We start from the raw sequence: 20,640 nt of genomic DNA, 5'->3' as shown, positions 1-20,640 counted from the left end.
AAATCATAATGGGAGGAACGAACTGAGATAATAACACAGACTAGTAATGGTAATAGTAGTAAATTTTAGTATGTCAGATTAATTGAGGCTCATAAAATACCAATGAAGTCCAGTTTTAAAAATAGTTATTAGATGTTTGAGGCTTTTCATAGTTGAATAAACAAATATAAAATTTTCATTTGGACAGGGTGTTTAATCTGCCTTTAAAAAATAGTAAAGAAGTTTGGAATGTTATAGAGAAATAGAACCAAAATAATTTTCTTTTTTTTTCTAAGTAAAGAGTTAATGTTTCAGTGAGATTATTTCTAAACATGTGTGGTATGATTTTAGGATGACTTCTGTAGAGACATTCTGGTACTGTACCATTCTAGGTGTGGTCAAGAAAACAGCCATCTGAAGCTGTGGGAAGGAGGAGCTGGAAGCCTACAATTAAAGGTCTCAAGGAACAGTCACAAACCACGCTCCTGAAGGATCGGCATGGGTGGCATTATCAGAACACTCAGGAGAGTCTAGAAGTCCTAGAGCGTCTAGCCACCAAAGTAGCACCATAAACAGCAATGCAGGCCATAGAGAAGAACCATAAACTGCAAAGGGCCACATGGAAAAAGCTGCCATATCTGATCCTCATTAACAAACTGTAACCCAAATAGGGATGCTTGGGTGGTTAGGTCCATTAAGCGTCTGCCTTCGGCTCAGGTCATGATCTCAGGGTCCTGAGATCGAGCCCCATGTCGGGCTCCCTGCTCAGCAAGGAGTCTGCTTCTCCTTCTGCCTCTGCCCCTCCCCCCAGCTCGTGCTCTCTCTCTCTTTCTCTCTCTCAAACAAATAAATAAAACAAACTGTAACCCAAAACCATGCTGAGAAGGAGGTCCTGGGAAATACACTCCCCATACTTCCAAGAGAGTGGTGATGGTAGTGATGAGTCAACAGCAGACAATCCACCAGAAGTACCACAAGGCATCATCCTACGTACTTTAGACACTGTTTTATTTAATCCTAATGAGAATCATATGCAATAGGTATAGGTACTCCCATTTTACAGAGAAGTACACACAGAGAGAGATGTAGTCATTTGCACATAGTTGTACAAAGAAACAAGATTTATACTCACATTGTCTAGCTTTCCATAGCATCCTCCTTCCTTGTATAAATTATGAAAGACCATGCTCCTTTTATCTGAAGAATCCAAATCACTATCAGCATAAGAATAATACTTTCTATGATAGAGAATAAAGTACATGAGAATGGTAAGTTGGGTTAGGTTGAATGAGTTTGCAAATGAATGACAATAATTTCCCAAGTTCTCTTTTTGCCGATTATTACCCACTGTGATCTCATACCCTGTAGAGCCTCAGAGTGCAGAATAAATCCTACTCCCTTGAGTTGACTGAGTACTGTGTCCTAGTGAAATAATGCCTTATTTTTCAGCTGCAGGAAGGTGATTTGGTTCTCTCAATGGAGAAGAGCAATGAATAAAAATTAGGCCAGCAGAAGTCAACCATCAGGAAATCTAAGGCTGGCAATGAGTGGGGGTGTGCTCTTAATCAGAACCAGGATTTGATTTCCACCTGCTTACCCCAAGGCCGGCTCAGGAACAGATTCAAACACTGGGAGTTGCGTCAGAATTTAGTCATCCAGAACCAGAATTTTTTCAAATAGTATGAATCTCCCCAAGCAGCTGCAACCCAGACATTCATTCTCAAACTGTATGTGTTTGCTATGAGGGAAATGTGGGGAAGAAAAAGGATGCCAATTTCTCCTTGGTACTCACAGAAATATCTGAGTGGAAATGTGCAAATGCTAAACACAGTATAAGCTGGCCAGGAAAGCATATTAATTCAAAGAAAAGATGAGAGATTGAGAGACTGAGGGTCAAATGGACAGGAGGAGGAGGGGTGAAGAGTGTATGAATCTTAGTTAGAGGAGACTCGCAGAGACGAAGAGGTTTGAGAGGGAGCAGTTGTAAATGAAGTGGAGGTGAGTGACTAAGTGTCTGAGGTCAAGTTCAGTAGAAGGCTACCAACAACTAGGAAAATCAGGAATGGTATGGACGGTCAAGGAATGTTGATGGTGAAGTAACTGGATCCTCTGTTATTAACCACACCCTTACCAAGACCTTCCATTCTCTGGTTCCCCTAACTCGTCCTGCCCACCTTGCTAATTCTCAGCTTGCTGTTCCAAGAAAACCATACAACCCTGTTTGTGGACTCCATTGGAAATGCAGTTTTGTTTTGTTTTTTAAAGATTTTATTTATTTGACAGAGAGAGACACAGTGAGAGAGGGAACACAAGCAGGGGGAGCGGGAGAGGAAGAAGCAGGCTTCCCGCGGAGCAGGGAGCCCGATGCGGGGCTCGATCCCAGGACCCTGGGACCATGACCTGAGCCGAAGGCAGACGCTTAACGACTGAGCACCCAGGCACCCCTGGAAATGCAGTTTTTGAACTCAATTATTGAGACCCTGGTCATACTGAGCCAACTTCAGGTAAACCTAGTTGATTCACATTGTTATTCACAGGAGTGGCTCTTTCAACTCAAAGCCACCTACTCTTCCTGCAGGCACCCTCATTCTGAATTGAAAACCTTATCTCCAACCTCACAGAAAAAAATAGAAGCAATCAGGCAGGAATTTCCTTAAAATCTCCACCCTCTTTTATATTCAGATTCATCTATCACTTTATCTGGCCTTACCTGGGTCCATTGTTTGCTAATCTAACTTCCATCCAACCCCTTTTAAGAATATGCTCCAAGAATTAGCACCCCAGGCTTTGTGTCAACAATACCAGCTTTCCTGCTGGCTCTTTCACTGGGGCCTATAAACACAGAGAAGTCTGGGACGCCTGGGTGGCTCAGTCGTTGAGCGTCTGCCTTCGGCTCGGGTCATGATCCCGGGGTCCTGGGATCGAGTCCCACATCGGGCTCCTTGCTCAGTGAGGAGCCTGCTTCTCCCTCTCCCTCTGCTGCTCCCCCTGCTTGTGCTCGCTCTCTCTCTCTCTGACAAATAAATAAATAAAAATCTTAAAAAAAAAAAAAAAGATGGTTAAGATGGTAAAATTTATAAAAAAAAAAAAAAAATAAAAAATAAAAAATAAAATAAACACAGAGAAGTCTTCCTCACCTTAAAACAAATATTTCCTTGCCCATCATGACCAATTCACCTGCCACCACATCTTTGTCTTTAACAGCCACATTCTATGAAGCCTCACTTGTTTCTCCATTCCTCACCAATCATTCACTCCACAATTCATTAAAACATGCAACAAATATTTGTGACAGCTCAAATCTGCTTTATGTACCTACTGCTCAACTGAAATTCTACCTAAAAAGACCACTGCTAACTTACTTGCCAAGTTCAGTCTTCATCTTTCTGGTCCCTTCTAGAACTTTGTTACCACACCTCTCCTCATTGGAATCCCCTCCTGTTTTAGCCTGAAAGGCATGTCCCTCTTGGTGAACTTCTACTTCTCTATCCACTTATTCATAGTCTCCTTGAAGATTCCTCACCTTCCTTCTCCTTAAATGTTGATTCGCCCAAGATCCATCTTCAATCTTGCTCTCTCCTTTTTTATACACCTTCTCTCATCAGTTACATCAAATCCTGTGAATTCTACTATTTTCCTGATTCCAAAATCTATATTCAGCCTCAGTATTTCCTCTGAGCCAATTTCTCGGTTGCCTGCTAAACATTTTCCATCCGTTTGCCCTGCAAGCATTTCAAACTCGACACATTCAAAACAGAACTCATTAATGCCCCCTATATCAGATCCTCTTTTGTGAAATTCCTCCCCAGAAAGGAGGAGAGGGAAGGAGGTTGGATAAATTGAACAAATTAAGAGAGTCTACAACATGAGGAAGAGGAAGGGAGGAGAGAAAAGGGTTAGCACAAATTATAACCAACATTTATTGCCTGTTTCTTATAGGTCAAGTGCTGTGTTGGGCAGTTTTCATAGATAACTTATTTGATTTTTATCGTTTGTTATTTCACAAGAAAATAAGGCAAATAATGGCTTCCCCGCTGTGCCCATGTCCTAATCCATGGAACGTGTGAATGTGTTACCTTTCATGGCAAAATGGACTTTGTAGGTGTGATTAAGTTAAGGATCTCAAGATAGGAAGATTATCCTGGATTATCTGAGTGGGCACAATGTAATCAGAGGGTCCTTATAAGAAGGAGGCAGAGAAGGGGAGGTGAAAATGGAGGCACAGGTTGAAGTGATGAAGTGCTGAGCCAAGGAATGTGCGACCGCTTAGAAGCTGCAAAAGGATAGGAAGGAATTTTCCCCTACTATCTCCAGAAGAAGTATAGCCCAGCCAGTACCTTGAATTTTGTCATGAAGAATGATTTCAGACCTTTGACCCTCAGACTGTAAAATAAAAACCTGTGCTGTTTGAAACCACTAAGTTTGTGGTAATTTATGATAGCATTATGGATACTGTCATTAGACACAGTTACACAAAAGGAAATTGAAACCTTAGGCATTGAAAAAGCTGCTCTAAGGTCACATAACTAGTAAGTGGCAGAGCTGGGATTTGAACTCAGGTAGTTTTGGCTAACCACCCCATGGCCTTAATTCAATGCTGAACGCAAAGGGGTTGTCTAAACTAATGATCCAAACATGGTAGAAGTCCAAAAGCAGACACTGAGAGCTAAGGAACAAGAGCTGGGAGAGAGAGGGAAATAAAAGCAAGGTGAGGTGGGTTCAAGAGCGACCTTGTATACAGCCACGTTGCCCAGCATGGACTCAAGCTCACTCAGTGTTTGCAGTGCTAGGAGGGCCAGCTTTGTTTACAAGATAGGACTGGGGTGGACTGTTTTTTTTTTCTCAGTTTAGAGCATCCCCACTAGCCAGTGCGCAAGTTAGAAACTTTGGACTTCTTTGTTCCACCATCTTAATGAGCACGTTCTTTGTGCTAGATGATGTGCCAGATCCCAGAGACATGAACTGAAGTCATCAGTGTTCTTGCCTCCTTTCTACGCTCTCTCCCATAGTCAACATTTCTTCTTCTGGCCTGCTGTGCCACAAAGTTTATGTATCTACTATTGTACGGTTCATTACCATTGAGCTACCTGATTGTAGCAAGCAAAATTAAATATGAGACTGATTCTCCAGGAGCTGAGGGCTTGGGGAGATGGGTACTCCTCTACACTGTTGGCAGAGTATAATTTGACAATATACATAAAGGGCCCTGAAATGTTTATAAAATGTGATACTCAGTAATTCCATTCCTAGCACTTCTAAGAAAATAATCATATTGACATATGAGGGTAGTTGCTTCCATATTATGTATAATAGTAAAGAAATAGAAATAATCTAAATGCTAACATTAATAGACCGGGTACACAAATCTTGGTGAGCCCAAAAGATGGAAATCTATGCAGCCACTAAAAAAATAATGTTTTTAAATAATATTTAGTGACATAGGTGAAATGCTTATAATATCTTGTTAAATATAAAAAAGTAGAACCCAAATGATACAGATATTATGTAAATAGTGTGGTTGGCTTTAGGTAACAGAATTATGGGTTGCTCTTATTTTCTTATATGTGCTTTTTTGTATGTTGAAGTTGTTCTACATGAACATATATTACTTTTTTAAAGATTTTATTTATTTATTTATTTATTTATTTATTTTTAAAGATTTTATTTATTTGAGAAAGAGAGAATGAGAGATAGAGAGCACGAGAGGGAAGAGGGTCAGAGGGAGAAGCAGACTCCCCGCTGAGCAGGGAGCCCGATGTGGGACTCGATCCCGGGACTCCAGGATCATGACCTGAGCTGAAGGCAGTCGCTTAACCAACTGAGCCACCCAGGCGCCCTATTTATTTATTTTAGAGAGAGAGCATGCATGGGGGGAGGAGTAGGGGGGGACTGAGAGGGAGGAGGGGTAAGAATCTCAAGCAGAGTCTCTGCTGAGACCATGACCTGAGCAAAACCAAGAGTTAGATGCTTAACCAGCTGAGCCACCCAGGTGCCCTAAAAATATATTACTTTTATAATCAAGAGAGAGAAAACCAGTAAATATTATTTTAAAAAGAATGGTAGAGGAGTATGTTTGTGCCAATAAGTCTCTGGTTTACTTTCCTAGGTCCTTTGCCACCCCTGGAGAAACCACCTCAGGGACTGCATCACTAAGGCTTCCTTGCCCATGTTTTCAAGTTGGATTTAGCTAATAAGAACCTCTGGCAAATGGAGAAGAGAAGAAGAGAGATCGGCTATCTCTAGAAGCTGGCAGCCGCCCTCTCATCTTGCATCTTCAGGCCTCTAGCCAGTGGGCTTTTTGCTTGTTAAATTTCTCAACAACATTCCTGGTCAGCTCCCTTCACCCTGCCCACATCTGCAAGAGGCCCTACATTAAACTCTTTTCAGTGAGCCCTATGAGTGTACCATCTGTCTCTTGCCAGGCCCCTGGCTGGTCCCATGTTTAAGGTGAGGATACAACAGCTGCAGGACGCAGAGAGGGTGGCATAAACAGATGGCTGGTGTTCACAAAGCAGAGCTAGCTGCACCCTGGCAGGATCATTGTCTGGGAAAAGCAATGAGACCTGAGTCTGAGTAAAGAGCGACGTGGTGGGAGCCTTCTTCAAGAAAAGTGATGGTGTTATTCAGGTCAGAGTTCAGGTGGAGTAGACAGAGCATACAGAAGCAGTTGAGCTGACAGCTTCCCCAACATGAACTTTACTGGTAGTTTTGTGACTTCTGGTGGGAAATTTGAAGAGCGTGCACTGAGAGTTCTAGTTCAGAGGAGTTCATTTATAGGACTTACGGATGGGGAGGTGCATTCGTGGATGCAGCACGATTACTGTTTCAAAAGTTGTATGGATTTGTTTGGACTCAAAGAACCACACTGCAAAGAGTATCTTGTCATCTCTCTAGTGCTAGGTGATTCTACTTTAGAAGGAACCCTTAGCCTTTGCTCCTTGCTCCTGCTTATGCGAGATGACAGACATACCTCTGAAACTAGACTTCCTCAGAAGCTGTACTTTAGCCTTGGAGCCTGAGCCCTTGGGCAAAGTGATTTGAGCAATAAAACCTTGCATGTGCACGGTGTACTTTTCCCAAGGACTTTCAGCTCTACCTCATTTGAGTCTGGATTTTCGCTACCAAGATGAAAGGCTGGGGGAAAAGGCAGGTAGAGAGGCTGGGAAGCTGCCCCACAGCCAGATTCCATTCCCTTATTGCCTCCAGACTGGAAGTTAGGTGGCAGCATGTTCTTTGGCCATAGAGTTGTAGGAGTCAGACTTAGGAAAGCAACTCGCACCTCCCCCTGTCCCGTTCTCACCCACCACACAACAGAAAGGTGGTATTGTCCGGACGTGATTTCCAGGGGTTCTCTCATTGGGTAGTCACAGGACTGCTTCTTAGTCTGTGTGTCTGGCTAATAGCCGTTTAGAGCCCCCAAATGATAAAGTGTTGAGGAACTGATTCAAACCAACTGAATTCACAAAATTCTAGTTTAGATTAAAAGAAAAAAAAAAACAACTCTGCTCTAAATTCTTTTATTTCATGTCAATTCTCTCTCTTTTTTCTTTTTAAGTAGGCTCCATGCCCAGCGTGGGGCTTGAACTCACGACTCTGAGATCAAGACCTGAGCTGAGATCAAGAGTTGGACACTTGGCTGGCTGACAGGCACCCCTCATGTCAATTCTCATAACAATTCTATAAGGTACATACGTTCTACTATTAATTCCCTTTACAAAAAAGAAACGAAGACGCAGAAAGGTTGAGTAACTTGCCCAAGATCCCACAGAGGGTAAGTGGCAGAGCCCAGCTCAGGACCCAGACATCTGGCTCAGTTGCCTGTGCGCTTAACTGATGCACCCGGCTTCAAGGTGGCACTTAGACTAGACATTCATGAAGTGGTGTTTGGATCTCACATTTTCTCCCTGAGGCAAACAGATGGAAATGTAACCTACAGTTGAGATTGCTTGGTGAATATTAAGTACAAACAAATGGGAATTAGGTTTTCTTAATGAAGGGTCCTTCAGCTAAGAGTGCTTGAAATAGATTCTCCCCCCACTGAGGAAAGCACCAGCCACAGAGAGGACTGGAATCTCCTGGTGAGGGCGCTTCTTTCTTGGTCTGAGTTAGGGACTGACAGGCCAAGTTCTCAGTCCCTCCTTTTATCCTCAGGGACCTTTGAGAGGGTTTTCTGGTAACACAATTTTCTCTTAGATATGTTAATGTTATTGTCTTTGCCACAGTTTTCAACACGCTAATTGCCAGGCTTCCACTACTGCCTTCCTCTAATCTCTTGATTGGAATTTAATCTGGAAACTCATTAGCCAACCCTTCACGAGTTACAGTTCTGGGCTTAGCTTTTACTGACTCTAGCCTCACCCTTTTGAGCCGATTTGCTTAGTTGAACTCTTGAGTTCTGAGGTGTGTCACTGTATTGATGCATTCATTCCCCCAGCTCCCTTCCTGCCACATGGCTGCCTAGGCTGGCAGTCATGTCAAATGGCCCTTTCCATAACACTGCAGACGGGTGGTCATTTGTTCCCATTTTGCCAACTCTGAAGTGTTGCTCTTTCCACTGTTGGTTTACTTAAAGCTGCCCACACCTGTAAAGTGCCCTTTATTAAAGTCTCATCACTTAACCCAATTTAAGCGGGCTTCCTAGAACCCTGACTGATTAAAACTAAAAATTCCCAAATCCGGTGGTTTTAGGTGAGGTCACTGGTAACAAAACGAGAAGCAATTTTGAAAACTTAGCCAATTACCCAGATGCACATTAATGGGGTAGGAAAAGGTACAGGACTGACTTCCTCAAGATTGAATTTTTATTTTACCTCATAAAGAGAGAGGGAGTGGGAGGGAGATTGAGAGAAAGAGAGAGAGAGAAGATTAGGATTGGGGTAAAATCTTAGGAGAATGAATTCATTGTTCCCCTTAACTGTAAATTAAGGAGTAGCTCAAAAATTTGATTTAGTGAACAGATTTTTTTTTTTTTTAATTTTGACGGTTCTTACAATCAGTGTCTACAAGGCAAAACCGTGGAAGCTCTCATTGCACATGACAAAATGGTTGTAATGAAAACAAAGTTTGAGAGTTGGCTAAAGAAAGTTGATTCTATGGATCACCACTCTTAGTTCTTAAATTTGATGAAAATTATAGATTGAGAAATAAACAATCGTCTCATCAGTTGTCTTTCATCACTTAAAATATCCTTTCAGTATTTCTCCAAGGCACATATGAAACGGACAAGTAGATCAAAATCACTTATCTGCCACTACATGTCAGAAGTGACACAATCTCACAGGGGGAAGAGTTTACTGAAATTGTCACCAATAGTAGAATGAAAATTTTCATTAATTCCCTCTTGGCCACATTCTGCTGATCTCAGTATCTTCTCAATAACATGTAACCTCCGGGTGAGCAGAGGGATGGTATCTCATGTTTACAACCGTGTTTTTGTCTGTTTGGGCTGTTATAACAGGATATCATTGACTGAGTGGCTTATAAGCAACAGAAATTTATTCCTCACAGTTCCGGAGAAGTTGAAGATCAAGGTAGCAGCAGATTCCATGTCTGGTAAGAGTATGCCTCTTAGTTTATAGATGGCCATCTTCTCGAGTGTTTTCACCTGGTAGAAGGGGTGACTGAGCCCTCCAGGGTTTCTTTTAGAAGGGCACTAAGTCCATTCATGAAGGCTCCATCCTCATGATCACCCCCAAAGCTCCACTTCCAAATACCATCAATACATTGGGGATTAGGATTTCACTATATGAATTTGGAGGGGACACAAACATTCAGCCTATAGCATACTGCATATCCCTAAAACAGAACCTGATCTATAGTAGCCACTTGATAAATACTTGCTGAATGACTGAATGGGCGTTTCCTCAGTGATTACTCTGGTCTAGCTCATAAAGCTGCAAAGAATCTATTATCATTTTTAGATGCCTATTTAGATGATTGACTTCACAAAACATTATAAACCTAAGGCAGAGATGAGAAATTGCCTGGATGAAGTTGAAAGACTAATTGAAATAGCATCTTATCCTCTAGCCAAAGAGGTGGGGAGAAATTTTTTTCCTGATAGGAAGTAATCCAAAACATATTTTCTATTAAAACAATATGGATATACTATGAGGTCTAATGCAAAATTCAAATTATATTTTTAGATAGAATATGAGACATCAGAGGTGTGTTTTTCTTGCAGTGACTGCCTTCCCCAGACTGATTCTTCTACGCCTCTAGGAGCCCTGCCCAAAGGCATTCAGATAATGAAAGTTTAGGCCATTGTATCTGGGCCAATTGCGAACCACAACTACTGAATTATCATAAACTAAGTATCTTTGGCTGTATTCTCTGCTAGTCTGCTTTTTTTTTTTTTTTTTAAACAACTGGAAGCATTTACAATATATTCTCTAATTTACTTATCCATTTATTTTTACCTTTAAGTTCGTTAATTAGTTATCCTAAGCCCTCATTTATGTGCAAAGCATTGTGCTTGTGAATTCTTAACAGTTTTTTTTATTACAGTGTGTCTTAGGTTGGATTATCTGGAAAATAGACTCTGAGTTGGAGACTCATATGTAGACATTCACTGGGGAGTGTGCTCAAAGCAATTCTTGTGTGGAGGTAAACAAAGTAGGATAGTGCAGAGAAAGGAACTGCATGGAGAGGCATTTTCAACAAAAGTCCAATGTAACTGAGATGACCATTCAGAGTTGACCAGTCCTAAGGCAAGGGACCTGGACCTTTACCCTCCTCACTCTAGTAGATCATTCAATGTATGTTAGCATGTGGGCTGCCCTGTGAATAAGGTATGATTTGGGGTAGGTTCTGTTGGATCTATTCCACTGAGGGAGATTGGATGGTATTTCAGCTGAAACCTCAGCTACCAACAATTCTGGCACCAGGAGAATGAGTGTCCAGTCCTCAAGGTGGACCTATGTGATGTATCACAGCATACACTCTTGCTCTAGGGGGGTGCAAATGCTCTTCCAAGGAGTTCCTCCTAACATGTTGTTTCTCAAGATTGGAATTTCATTGCTTCTGTATGTGTCTGCCATAGTGCAATGTTCAAATGCAGTTATTTAGGACTTAGAGGGAAACATCCATCCCTCTATTCTGGAATGCAGAAAAGTCACATTCCTTGACTCAGGGTGGATCTTCCCACTCCTGACATCCTTAGCAACTCCTAAAAATCAGTGTTCAAATTCCTTTCCTCAAGAAATGTTACTCAAGTATCCATGAACTGTCAGGTTACTCCAGTTCCAATCCAGTTCATTGCTAACAGACCCTGGGTTCACACTGACAACAATATATTTTAAAACCCTTGGGTCCATGACTTATTGTTCATCAACTTACTGTTCATGAACTGATTTCTTTTGTATTGATTAATACCTGTGTTCTTTGCTAGAGATAGTTGGTTTTGGTTTACAGATTGGCCTCACTCAAAATGATGTAATGAAAAATAATGGGTTATTGTGACGACGGTGCCTGCAGGTTGGTACTGGGAGATTTGTGGAAACTGAGGCTCCAAAAGAGCTCTCTTCTTTTTCGTGGACCACTGGAGTCTCTAGAATTGAATTGGCCTTTTAGTTCTTTCACTAACAAGTAGCCAAACCTCTGACTACAAGGAGTCAGTTTGACCAGCTTAGCCAATAACCAGTTACTTTATCAGGTATAACTCTTAACATCAGGTTATGTCTTGGATCATCAGTTGGCCTATGGATGGCTGTCATTACATCAGGAGCCACTCTTGCACCAAGAGTGGAGCTGAATCAACAGCAATCCTAGTCCTTCAAAGAGCTTGGCACTGTGTTGAGTAGGGGTCTACAATAAGGAATTTGCAGCTAGAAAAAGCTCATTGGATTTGGTAGAGATCATGATCAACATATGCTACCCCTCATTTATACAACCATTTGGGGCGTATCATGTACCAAAAGCTTACATTGCACTTGGCAAATTGATAGCTCTTTTTATTTGCTGTGAGGTTACCCCTTTTAGGTCTTGTGAAATATGTTGAAATCCACATATAACCTATTTGTATTCTTTATTATATTTGAATTCTGGTTAAACAAAAATGAGTTTGAAGATAATTGCAAAGAGTTATAAGAAGTATGTACTAACAAGAGTACACACTCTTAAAGGACAAATACTAATTAAATCAAATTTTCCTGATAGTGTTGAAATAAAAAATCACACTATTCATGTCCACATGTGGTAAAGTATTAATGGCTTTTACAAATAATTTTATACAAAGGAATCACAACTTTAGACTTGGATAGTCTTCAAAGCTTCTGTCATAAATCCATGGATTAGTATCTAAAATTACGGTATATAAAATAAATGAAATATTATCAGATAGCATTGTAGTTAGACATATTCAACATTTAATATTAATAGGATTTTTGGATTTGCTGCTTATAGGCCTGTGTAATCATAGCTAAACAAAACTATTAACTTGAGTTTGATGACTAAGGGTAAGAATTTTTTTGATTTCTTAAATGATGGAAATTAATAGTTATTTGGCAATCAGAGAAAAGCTACTATTTCACTGTTAAAATGTAGAAGCACTTTCTCTTGAGAAAAGCATGAATTTCGTCTACTCTGGGAGAAAAAAATTATTTTCACAAATATACCAAAGTGAATTAGAAATATTATTAGTGCTTTTCCTCAATCTAAAATGTTAGTGAGAATTAAAATCTATATTTATGAATTACTATCGAAGCCCACCAAGAAATGACTTCTGGGCCAGTCATTATGTTTACTCCCAAATGCCTCCTTGCCCTTCTCCTTGCTCACTGGCTTCTAGCTAGATCGGCTAGTATGAGGCCCTGGTAGAGGCATGGAGGGCAGGAGAGCAGAGTCTAGGGGTATGGTTATCCCTCCTTCCCTCACTTCCTGCTTCCTCTTCCCTCCCTCCTCACCCTTCTCCCCTCCTCCCTTCTCCCTCCTTTATTCCCACCCTCCTCCTCCTCTTCTGGCTGTGTTTTTAAGACTATAGCCTCCTTATAGTTTCAGGTCTTTTCTGGACAGTTCCTTTCTCTGGGCTCCCAGTGTCGGCAAGGCAATTTCTGCTACGGTTCTAGCTTCTGCCAAGCTGCCCAGTTTCTGGGTTCTGCGAATATTACCTCCTCTCAGAATCCAACTAATGCTAGAGAAAGAAGCAGTTTCATGCTATGGCTAATCTCTGAGTTGCCTTACTATTTCTTGTTTGGCTTTTCAGCTCCTCCATTGATGGTGTAATTAATTTCTTATACTTGATTCCCTTTGTTTGAGATGGGGTGTGTTTTCAGTTTGTCTGACTGGACCCTGAGTCATATGGCATTCCCTCACTTCCCATGTATGGAATAGTATAGTCATAGGACTGGACATTAAACAATCCCATAGTCTCTTACTTTGGACAAATACATGTACGCATGGGGATATTCTACAACCATATACACATTGGATAAATTTACATTTAACATTCTTAAATTTAGTTTTGTGTGATTTACTCCAACAAACTTCTGTTGGATCCTCCCCCACCTTCACTTTTTTTTTTTTTTAAGATTTATTTATTCACTTCGGAGAGAAAGAGTTTGGCTCACACCCACCGGCAGGGCAAGGGGCAGAGGGAAAAGGAGAGAAGCAGACTCCCCCACCTGGGCATGGAGCCCAACCCAGAGCTTGTAGCCAGGCTTGATCCCTTGGCCTGAGATCATGACCATGACCGGAGCTGAAATCAAGAGTGGGACATCCAACAACTGAGCTACCCAGGTGCCTCTTCAGTCATTTGCTACTCTAATTCTTTGTACATGAAGATGTCAGAATAAGGACTATCGAATGCTATTTTATGCATATTACTCCTTTGCTCAAGTACCTAGAGGGTATTTCTTTGGTGAAACAGAACCAAACTTCTCTGTCGAGTTCTCAGAGCTCTCCCTCAATCATTTCCCTCATTTCTTTCTTTCCGTATCGTTATAACCTTATATCCTATGTTATGCTCCAATGAAGCCTATCTCTTCCAGTCAAAGTATCTTGCTTCCTATTCTTAACATTAAATTTCCTGTTCTCTACCATTATGACTTCACTAGGGCACCCTTTCTTATCACACCTTTGAAACTGGTAATACCTTATATAGAATAAACACAATAACTTGTAATTAATAATGCATCCCCATACACATGCGTAACTGCTGGATTTCTCTCTTCTTAAATACTGACATTCTCCAGGATTCTAGTCTAAGCTCCGTTGCCTTTTCATTCCAAATTCCTTTTCTGAATGATCTCCTCCATTCTGATGAGTTGAACTTCAAATCGTGTTCCCCCAAACCCCACATACCACATACCATAGTCTTCAGATTCCTGAGCTTCAAACCTTGTATTTCTGGCTAACTAAGCACTTCTACCTGGTTCCCTTCTAGGAACACTAAAATTCAAAATGTCCTAAACTGAACTTACTCTTCTTTCCCTACTATCCTCAGCACGCCCCCACCTTTCCAAGATTCTCTATCTTTAATTAATAAACCCACCTCCTGGGGAGCCTGAGTGGCTCAGTCATTAAGCATCTGCCTTTGGCCCAGGTCATGATCCCAGGGTCCTGGGATTGAGCCCCACATTGGGCTCCCTGCTCCAGGGAAGCCTGCTTCTCCCTCTCCCACTTCCCCTGCTTGTGTTCCTGCTCTTGCTATCTCTCTCTGTCAAATAAATAAATAAAATCTTTAAAAAAGAAATAAAAATAAACTCCCCTCCTAACTAGAAACCAGTCTTTCCTGATTCCTCCTAAAATCTTGCCACCTTATATCTGGGACAGATCCTGAAAGATTACTCCAGTCTGCCCTCCCCAACATCTAAATGGCCTTAGTCTTTTTGGAGGCCATTGTTGTAGACAGTCTCTTCAACCTCATGCCCTGCTCCTTCTTCTCTGGGTTTCTTACAAAAGTTACTTTTTTCTCTGGTCCATCCAATCTAAACAGGTTGTCTCTTACTCATGTATTCTCTATCACACAGCCGCTGTTTATACCCTTCATTACACCTTTTCACAATCTGTAAATATTTTGTTTATTTGGTTAGTCACTTGTCATCTGTCTTCCTCGCCAGAGGAAGCTTTGTGATCTCTTTGTGCTTAGCAGATTATAGGTGTTGAGTAAATACTGATGCATAAAGAAATGAATGATGGAATGAGTGAACTAAACAAGGCTTTTGTCTGTCTCACAGCTCCTCTATATCTACCAAGCAGAAATCTGATCATGTCATTCTCCTGCTTAAAATCTTTTGATGGTTTTCTATTTCCTGAAATAGTCATTTTAACACTCAGAAAATCTTTTTTTTAAAAGATTTATTTATTTTAGAAAGAGAGAGAGAGAGAGTGCACAACTGAGGGGGAGGGGCAGAGGGAGAGAGTCGGGGGAGAGGGGACAGCAGACTCCCTGCTGAGTGAGGAGCCCAAGACAGAGGCCAGGGCTCCATCCCAGGACTCTGAGATCATGACCTGAGCAGAAACCAAGAGTCTGACACTTGACCAACTGAGCCACCCAGGCGCCCCAACACTTAGCAAATCTTTTTGCCATTTACAATCACAGCAAGAACAAGGGTTCAGAATCTTAAGTTTAAATCACAACAGCAGGAAGAGATAGAAGAATGAGCTCTTTACCATCACCTCTTGGCCCAGTGAAAGTTCAAAGCCTTGAACCAATGTTGGTCAAATATCTGTTGTTTTAAATGCTATTACCAGGCTGGAGTACCTGGGTGGCTCGTCAATTGGGCATCCAACTCTTGGTTTTGGCTCAGGTCGTGATCTCAGAGTCATGATCTTGGGGTTGTGGGATTGAGCCCCATGTGGGGCTCTGCGATGAGTGTGGAACCTGATTGAGATTCTCTTTCTCCCTCTCTCTCTGCTCGCCCTCTCCACCCCCACCCCCACTGTTTAACTCTCTTGCTAAAAGATAAATAAATAAATAAATACACAAACAAATAAATAAATAAATAAATTCGATTACCAGACAGACAGGAAAGTGAAGAAAGTGCGGGAGTACACCCTGAAGGATCTGGGTACTGATTTTGGCTGCTCACCTGATCTTTCCAGTCCCTAGTGTCTTCATCTATGAAATGAGGTATACAAATAATCTCTAAGGCCACTTTCAGCTCTGGAATTCTATGATTCTCATGTACTAGGCTATTATGACCAGGATTATTTTTTGAGCAACACATTTCATAATATGTAGATCGTGAAACATGACAGAAATCTTACTGTTTTGCTGCAAAGGTGGCACCTTCATTACAGATCGAATTACACTCGGGCTTCAAAAACTTTCATGAGAATGATGATGTGTAGCTTCTGAGCGTCATTTGATATGTTTCTTTCCAGGAGTAGTTTCAGGCACAGTGAAAATAAATGGCATTTAGAAATGCTAGTAAATAGAATAAAAGGTGGCAGATGGCAATACATTTTGCCTACTCTGTGCTGGGTGCTTTATGTATGTGATCATCCCATTTGGTCAAGAGACGCCGTGAAGCCTGCCTCACCATGTATTAGCCATAAGTGGCTTTGGAACCTCAGTCTGTCTAGCTCCAGTCTACTTGTTCTGCCTCTAATCCTTTGATACATTGAAGCATCTGGTGTCAAATCTCACTTCTTTCTCTACCTCCTGTCAATTACACCAACACCAACTCACTTCACCAACTAAAGGGATAAGGAGCCCAGAAGGAGGCCTTAGGAAAAGTGAGGGAACTGAAAAGAGAACGCTTGATTGCCACCTCACCTCAGGAGCTATCCTTGGATAACTGAACTTGTTGGAGAGCATCCCTGAGCATCACCATGGGTCTCCTTTTTAAGTCTGTCACTAAAGCCTCGTGGGGAGAGGACCTGGTGCTTGCTAGTCTGCATAGGACCTCTTCCTAGTGGCCAGCATTCACGATGTGCTTCAGAAGGAGATCACACATGGAGGGCAAACATAGAACTAATGCTCAACTCTTAATACAACATCAATTGAAGAGTTTCCTTGCTTTTGGTTGTTTAATTTTTTCTTAAAGATATACTCACTTCATGATCCAGGTTTTTTTTTTTTCAGGAAAACATAAATCAAGCAGGACATTAATATCCATTGAGTGTAATTCAGTATAAGGAGGGGTGGTCTAGCTGTATCACTGTGGAGACTTAAGAATATTACTTACAGAATATGCATAAATAAGGCTCTTTCAAAAAGCTGATAGCCCACAATCCTCCCTTCAGGGTGTAAAACATTATTATTTGTGCCTTAAGAACACCTACAGAAAGAGTCAACAAAGAAACAGTCAACAAATGAATGCCATCAGGCACTTAGAGACAAACATCTCTTAAGAAAAACCCATTCTTGCCAAATTAACCAATAACCCAAAACCTTGGCTTTTAAACATGGACGGAAAGAATGAAGACTCATACCCATTTTTCTTTCTTTTATGACATCACTCTGGCACCTGCTTTCGTAAGGAAGTTAAGAACATAATGTATTGTTTTTTTTCCTTTTAAGATTTTATTTATTCATTTGAGAGAGAAAGAGAGAGAGAGAGAGAGAGAGAGAGCGCGCGCGCGAGCATGAGCGGGGGGAGGGGCACATGGAGAGGGAGAAACAGATTCCTCGCTAAGCAGGGAGCCTGAGTCTGAGACCAACATGGGGCTCCATTCCTGAGATCATGACTTGAGCTGAAGGCAGACGCTTAACGACTGAGCCACCCAGGTGCCCCAAGAACATAATGTATTGTACTAATTGTTACAAAGGTCTTAGAAAGAAGATTATCATGAAAAAATATTGAATTCGATATAAATACTGCTTGTTATAAAAATTCCTTGAAAGGTGAAAATGTATTCTGTTTTAACAGTGCTGAACATTAGAATGGATGCCTGGTCAACTATATATAAAAATTATCATTTTTTTAAAATTCAGTATATGCCTGATGGTACCTGACATTTTAGTTATACTTTTCATACGGCAGAACAGTTTAATAATATTGGTCAGTATTATTGTTCTCTGCATAAGATTTTCACTAGCTCCTCCAAAGCTTGCTCAGCTGTTGGATAACAAATGGGAAAATATCACACCACAGGCAATATTTATCCACCCAACAGGCAAAACAAGAAAATGGAACCCAGGCCTAGAATCCTCCAGTGTTACTCAATCAAGGCGAATTATTTATTGTCTTCTGTCCAGAAGCCCCATGGGGCATGAAATATTGATTTAGGAATTTGCTGGGCATGAATGTCTGTGTGTTGTAACTCTGTTCTTTTATAGTGCTTAATATATGATAAATTGTTTCTGTGTATGCTGTGATAAGACTGAAGAACAAATTAAATCTGGCTATTTAATAAACATGAATTAATAACACTAGACTCTTTTTGTAATTACTAGCTTGGGGTCACTAAAGTTCACTCCAGGATGTGCAGGATTGCACAATGCATCATTCAGATGTGTGCCTAGCTCCGTCTCTTCCTTCATCTTATGACAACACAGTCTCTGCATGCCACACAAGCTGATTCCAATATTTCTGTAAGTGGGTTGTGGAGAGCCTGGGTGTTCTTCCTGCTTAACCTGGGGCTTTTCAAAGCCAGGACACTGGGGGCTCTAGGTATTGGGGAGGAGCTAAAGCTGGGCCCAGAGGAAGTTTGGGGTGTGAAGAAGAGCAGGAGTTCTTCATTATCTGAGCAGAAGAGTAAGAGTCTGGAGCAAGTGCAAAGAAAAAAAGAAACAAACCACGAACATAAAGAATGCAGTCATTTCATCAGCTAAAAATCCTTTGTTCTATACCATTCTACATGTCTATAAAATACACAATGTTAAAACTAGGGGTCACATAATAATGCATAGCATTAGTATCTGTTTGTTTCTTTGCTCTACTCATTTGGTACTCACCAAGTCAGATCAGCATAGCAGTTACTAGCAAGTCTGAATGGAGTCATACTGCCTGGGTTCTAATCCAGCCTCTGCTACTTGCTAAGAATGTGATTTTACCTCCCTTAGCCTCAACTTCATCTTTAAAAGGAGGGTAACAAAAGAACTTCTCCTATAAGATTATTGCAAAGGAAAATAAGATACAGACACATAATAGATGATGAATATGTATATATGCATATATAAGTTCATATGTAATCTATAATCTATTTTTATTTATACTTTATATTCACTTTAAACAGTGCCTGGCATACATCTAAATCAATAACGTTCAGTAGGATTATCAAATTTGCTGTTGTTTTGTAGTTTCTACTTAACTTTTCACATCTGTAGGCCTTGTCTTCCCTGCTGTCTACCTTTAAGCCCCCCGAGGGCTGGAAAGCAGTCTTATATTTTGTGGATGTGAAATGTGCTTTGTTGTCCCATCTTTTCGGTGTTCACCCCTCCTGTTTTCAGTCCTGGTTTAGTGGCAGGTGAACCAGGTCTGGCCAATCATAGCGCCAGAGGGAAGGTATGTGACTCAAGCTTGGATATGCAAGTCCTTACCAGAAAAAAGCTTACTGGTATCTGAGATGACTGTCTTTAAGGCTGTGTAAACCTGGAACACTGGGAGTGGCCATTTTTGCCTCCTCTGGAGAGATCCTGACTGAGTAGTGGAACAACATCGAGGAACACAGAGCCAATACATACAGAAATATGGCTTCTGAGGACATTGTTTGAATTTCTAGATTCAATCTTGCCTCAGAGGAGTACTCTTTGGATCTTCTGATTTTATGAGGAAAAGATTGAGGAAATAGATTCTGTCTTTATTTAAATTGGTTTGTATTGTATTTGCTCCCAAATTATACTGTCTAATATATATTTTTCAAATCAACTTGGTATACGTTATCCTCTTTGATGCCACTGACCTTATATAAGCCCCTGTGCATAGAGGACAACCATATATATATTTATTGCATGTATGAATGAGTAAAAAGTTTTAAAACTCTCAAAATTCATGAGCCCATTAATTAAATCTCCTGCACATTATCATACCATCCTAGGCAATTCAAGTTCAATTTTAAAATGTCTTGATAAAGGAAATTATTTTTTTAAAGATTTATTTATTTGAGAGAGAGACAGAAGGAGAGAGAGGAAGGGGCAGAGGGAGAGGGAGAGAGAATCTTAAGCAGACTCCTCACTGAGTGGGGAGCTTTACAGGGGGCTGGATCCCAGGACCCTGAGATCATGACCTGAGCAGAAACCAAGAGTCAGATCCTTAATGGATTGCACCACCCAGGCGCCCCAGGAACAAATTCTTTTGTAGAGAAACACATGATGTAGCCCTGAGGATCTTGTTGGATGAACTAGTTTGCCAGAAAAACGACTTGGGGAGACCAGAGATTTAGCATGGGAAGAACTGAGTTTCTCTTAGCATAACTACCTTCATGGTCCACTCAGTTCCTTAACCTCCTTTGGCACCATTTTTCATGCACAAAATGGGAAAAATAGTTATTTACCTTACAGGGGTGTTGTTAGGCTCAAAGGAGCTCACTCATTGATATGTGAGCTAAGAATGACACAAATATTTTTTGTTAATATTTTTTTCTCAGATACACCTATTTCAATAGGTGGTGAACACTCACCTGACAAATCATGAACCTAAACGTGTTTAAAATGGTTTTTCTAGTCAAATGCACAACAGAAGGCACATTTTCAGAAGTATATATGTAAACATATGCTATTATTTCTGGGTCTGGGATGTGACCTTCGGGGAAATACTCAGTTTCGTCTTCTGTAAA

This window comes from Eumetopias jubatus, unplaced genomic scaffold (genome assembly GCF_037043125.1).
Source record: "Eumetopias jubatus isolate StellerSeaLion01/CBP00866 unplaced genomic scaffold, mEumJub1_p1.0 scaffold_3, whole genome shotgun sequence".
In the NCBI taxonomy this organism is placed as follows: Eukaryota; Metazoa; Chordata; class Mammalia; order Carnivora; family Otariidae; genus Eumetopias; species Eumetopias jubatus.
The sequence above is the reverse complement of the archived record's forward strand: the minus strand, read 5'-3'. Positions refer to the sequence as shown.